Source organism: Panthera onca, chromosome E2 (assembly GCF_046562875.1).
Source record: "Panthera onca isolate mPanOnc1 chromosome E2, mPanOnc1 haplotype 2, whole genome shotgun sequence".
In the NCBI taxonomy this organism is placed as follows: Eukaryota; Metazoa; Chordata; class Mammalia; order Carnivora; family Felidae; genus Panthera; species Panthera onca.
This window is the reverse complement of record NC_138353.1, coordinates 14,899,577-14,905,187: the sequence shown is the minus strand read 5'-3', so window position 1 is coordinate 14,905,187 and position 5,611 is coordinate 14,899,577.

Below are 5,611 nucleotides of genomic sequence, written 5' to 3'. Positions count from 1 at the left end.
AAAACAGATGGTTGTATGTATTGGTTGTTGACCCTCACGATCGCGGGGCTGACTGGGAGCCGCGGTTCCCTGCCACTTCCCAGCCTTGTGATATGCACATCCCTGCGTATCACTAGCCCCGGAAAAGATCCAAATCCAAAATGTGAAATCTAGTTTCTACTGAATGTGTATTGCTTTTGCGCCATCGTAACAGTCAAAAGATCATAAGCCGAGAATCATTATTGTACATCGGGACCATCTATGTTACCAACGTGAGGACAAGGGAGCAATGCCTTCAAAATTCTGAAGGAAACTACTTTCTGTCCCCGAATTCTATAGCCAGCCAAACTATCACTTGAGTGAGAGGGGGAGTTGAAGACATTTTCTGAAGCACAAGCTTTAAAAAATGTACCTCCTGAGACCCCTTCCTCAAGAAGCTGGAGGATGTGCTCTATAAAATGAAAGCATCATTAAGGAAGAGAAGGAACTGGGACCCCAGCCACGCAGGAGGCCCTTCACAGGAGAGAAGTGAGGGGAACCCCAAGGATGATGGAAATCCCAGCACGTCAGCTAGTCTCAAGATTACAGGTCAACCAGTCCTAGTAGGACCACGTGACTGCAGGGACACTCACATTGAGGGCTGTCATCCCCAGATGCCAACTGCCATTGAACTGTTTTGTTTTCTTTTGATTTTTAACCTGAGGAGAGAACGGCTGGATGGACACGAGCCACATTGTTGTCTGTAGTTGACTTGCCGCGGCCATGATGGAGACCCTGTTCTCCCTCCACGACTGGCTGCTGGATCCCCACCCAGGGGGCTCATTTCTCCCCCAACAAATGTGCTGCTTGGCTCCCACTCATGAGAGCTGTGGAAGGCCGGGGGGTGTTCTCAAAAGTGGAAGACACAGGGCTGACCACATTCAGGCCGGCTGTGCGGGACGTGGCCCACATGTCCGCCCTGACAGTAACACTCATTTACGTATGGTTAGCCGTATGCTTTCTAGGGTTCGTTCAGGCCCTCACCCACTGAATTCTCCAGAAGGGGTTTGTGTAACTCTCAAGGAAGCTGCCACCAGATTATGACCTGGATATGGTCCAGCTCTTCCTCTCCCAAGGACTTCTGTTGAAAAGTGGCTGCGGTGCCCTTTCCTTACACAGATAGATGGCTCTTCTCTTGTTCTTTAACCTTTCCTTCTCTTGCAAAAAGCTTTCTTGTTTCCCTTGGGGCCATAGCTTGGGAGAGAGCTCCAGAGTGGTTACAAAGCTGCCCAGTGGCTGCAGGGAGAGGTTCAGGCACGAGCCCTGACCCCAGGGGGATGCCAGATGGACCCGTCAAAGGCCGCTGGGCTCCAGTGTTTCCTAGTCATGGTTGTGTTCCCTTATCACTTTTTAAAAACTCAACCATAGGGGCGCCTGGGTGGCTTGGTCGGTTAATCGTCCGACTTCGGCTCAGGTCATGATCTCACGGTCCGTGAGTTCGAGCCCCGCATCGGGCTCTGTGCTGACAGCTCGGAGCCTGGAGCCTGTTTCGGATTCTGTGTCTCCTTCTCTCTCTGCTCCTCCCTTGTTCATGCTCTGTCTCTCTCTGTCTCAAAAATAAATAAACGTTAACAAAAAAAATTAAAAAAAAAAAAACTCAATCATAACAGTGGATAAATAGATATTATTATATACTAGGATCACAGTTACCACGAGAAAGGTGAACCCAGAGTGTGTGGTCTAACTGATAACGCCGTACTGACATAAATTTCTCAGTTTTGACAAACGTACCGTGTTTTGTTTTTTTTTTTAATGTTTATTTATTTTTGAGACAGAGACAGAGCATGAACAGGGGAGGGTCAGAGAGAGAAGGAGGCACAGAATCCGAAACAGGCTCCAGGCTCCGAGCTGTCAGCACAGAGCCCGACGCGGGGCTCGAACTCACGGACCGTGAGATCATGACCTGAGCCGAAGTCGGACGCTCAACCGACTGAGCCACCCAGGCGCCCCAAACGTACTGTGGTTTTGTAAGATACTAGATGCGAACATCAGGAGAAACGGGGCAAGGGGTCTACTATACTGGAGCACTCTGTTCTACCTTTGCAACTTTCTGTGGATGTAAAATTATTCTAAAATTAAAACATCGGGGTGCCTGGGTGGCTCAGTCGGTTAAGCATCCAACTCTTGATTTCGGCTCAGGTCAGGATCTCACACGGTTCGTGAGTTCAAGCCCCACGTCTGGCTCCTTGCTGAAAGCATGGAGTTTGCTTGGGATTCTCTCTCTCCCTCCCTCTCTGCCCCTCTCCCGATTACTCGCATGTGCGTGCATGCTCACTCTCTCTCTCTCTCTCTCAAAAATAAATAAATAAAACTTAAAAAAAACCCAAAAAACAGAATTAAAACATTGAAAAGAAATGTCATAGGGCCACCTGGTTGGCTCAATCAGTAGAGCATGGGACTCTTTTTTTTTTTTTTTTTTTTTTTTTTTTAATTTTTTTTTCAACGTTTTTGATTTATTTTTGGGACAGAGAGAGACAGAGCATGAACGGGGGAGGGGCAGAGAGAGAGGGAGACACAGAATCGGAAACAGGCTCCAGGCTCCGAGCCATCAGCCCAGAGCCTGACGCGGGGCTCGAACTCACGGACCGCGAGATCGTGACCTGGCTGAAGTCGGATGCTTAACCGACTGCGCCACCCAGGCGCCCCGGGACTCTTTTTTTTTTAAATATAGCAGCCTCTTATAAGGCATAGATTTTTAAAATTTTATCTCTGAGGGAGAGCATGAGCAGGGCAGAAGCAGAGAGAGAGGGGAACAGAGGATCCAAAGCACAGGCTCCACGCGGACAGCAGTGAGCCCGATGTGGTGCTCACACTCACCAACGGAACTCGCCAACCGTGAGAGCATGACCTGAGCCGAAGCCGGGCACTCAACTGACTGGGCCACCCAGGCGCCCCAGAGCATGTGACTCTTGCTCTTGGGGTCGTGAGTTCAAGCCCCATGTTGGGCCTAGCACTTACTTAAAAAATAAATAAATAAATAAGTGGGTGAAGAAAATTAAAAAAATAAAAAGAAATGTCAACCATTATGGTGTCAGAGGACGGAGGAATTGCACGTAGGTGATAAACTATAAAGAAAAGAAAAGAAAGAGTAACACAAGAGGCCATGATAATGGCGACACGGGACTTGGGTGGGGCACACAGGTGGTGCTCAGACACTGAGGATGAGCTCGTTCCTTACCCGGGTGACGAGTTTACGGGCTTCTAAATTGTTATTCTTTAAGCTGTACACAGGGGTCTTACAACTCTGTACTGTGTTCTATGAAACCGAATACAATATTTGGGTAGTGTCTTACACACAGCCTGGTAGTGACCTACCACCAACGACACCCCAGCCAGAGTGAACACACGTATCACAGGCATTCGGTTCTGTGTTCTCAGGGAAAAGCCTCCCCTCCAAAACAAAACCAACTCCCTAAAGGGTATTCTACTCAATAAACATGCGTTTCACCATTTTCTTGCTCCTTCCCCTAGCACAAACACCTTTCTCGTGGTAGCTGTGCTCCTAGTTTATAATAATACCCATTTCTAAGATATCATGGGTCCGCGTTCAGTAGTATTCTGTTATTGTTCTCAGATTTCAACCTCAACTCAAGCTTTATCTAAATCACCGTTCAGTGATCAGCTCTAACGTGTGAGGAAAAACAGGACGTCTTGCCCAGAGGTAAGCGGCTTAAGCCATCTGCGGTGGCTGACCCAGAGGCAGGCACTTTATGCTTGGCTTTCCTCATCTGTGAAATGGGTATAATGAAATCCCTACCTCACACCCTTGTTAGGATGTGTAAAACACTTAAATGTGGTGGGTTTTTTTGTTTGTGTTTTCAACATTTATTTATTTTTGAGAGAGAGAGAGAGAGAGAGAGAGAGACAGGGCTCAAGTGGAGGAGGAGCAGAGACAGAGGGAGACACGGAATCCAAAGCAGGCTCCGGGCTCCGAGCTGTCAGTACAGAGCCCCACGCGGTTCGGTTTCATGAACCTCAAGATCACGACCTGAGCTGAAGTCAGATGCTTAACTAACTGAGTCACCCAGGTGCCCCATGGATGTGTGAAGCACTTAGAATGACACCGTGGCACCCACTGAGTACCCTGGAAATGTTCTTCTTTAAAAAAGGACAAAGAGTTTTTAAACGCAATTAAAAAAATTTTTTTAATGTTTATTTTTGAGAGACACACAGAGAGACAGAGCTCGAGTGGGGGAGGGGCAGAGAGAGAGGGAGACACAGAATCTGAAGCAGGCTTCAGGCTCTGAGCCATCAGCACAGAGCCTGACGCAGGGGCTTGAACTCACGTGCCGTGAGATTATGACCTGAGCCGAAGTTGGACACTTAACAGACTCGTCACCCAGGCGCCCAAAGGTCATTTTAAATAACATCTGTTTTTAACTCTTATATAGTTTGGTTTTAAAGTCAATCCTTCCCTACCCTTCTCAATGTGACTCCAATGCAGCCAAACAATGGAACAATAGATAGGTGGGTACATACTGATGAGAGCTCACATGTGTTAAGGGTTTACTCTGTCCCAGGCCTCAATTTCTGGATCTTATGGAAGCATCACTCCCACCCCACGATTGGACAGTGTTGGGAGATGCTCCTGAACTTGAGGCATGAAATCCAGGATGTGATGGCTCATGTCTATGGGCGGAGGGCGCTGGAAATGATTCTCAGCTCTTCTTACTAAGGCATATATCTCAAGTTAGTGAGTTCACTTCTCCGAGCCTCAGTTTCCCGTTCTAGAACACGAGGGTATGAGGAGGAGGGTGGAATCTACACAATCCCACTCATGGCACCTGACACATAGTGAGCACCCACTGGCTCAGGTCATGACTATACGGATGAAGCCTCAGGTAGGCGGGAGACTGAGTGTTCGGGGGGGCTCCCCTGGGTCTGTCACAGGAAGCTTCCATATCCGATAGGGTGAGTCACCCTTCCTTCCTACCATAATTTGAGGCAGAGTGGCATCTCCCAGGAGGTGAGCGGTGTCCTGGTCACACCCCTCACCTCCAGTGGCTCACAGATCCCCTGACACATGACATCATAGTCAGGATGAAATAATGGAGCCAAAGGTTTGGATGAAAGGAAGTTGTTCTCTGTTTGTCTCTTCCTCTCAATCTCAAATTCTTTTTTGTTTTTTTAATTTTGCAATGTTTACTTATTTTTTGAGAGAGAAGCAGAGAGACAGAGCGTGAGCGGGGGAGGAGCAGAGAGAGAGAGGGAGACACAGAATCTGAAACAGGCTCCAGGCTCTGAGCTGTCAGCACAGAGCCCGACGCGGGGCTTGAACTCGCGAACCGCAAGATCGTGACTTGACTCGAAGTCAGGCGCTTAACTGACTGAGCCACCCAGGCGCCCCCAATCTCAAACTCTTGAACCTAGCACTTTCGGGTTCCTCTTGAAGCAGCGGGGCCCTAGGGAGTAGGCAACGGCCTTGGTTACCCCCGGTGAAGAAGGTGGTGTGGAAGTAAAGATGGGCTCATGTTCTCGATAGTGAGGATTCATTCACGTATGCAATCATTTAACAAACCTTTCTTGTACACCTACCGTGTACCAGGCAGACAAAATCCTCGCCTTCCTGAAGCTGACAATCTAGTGGGGAAGT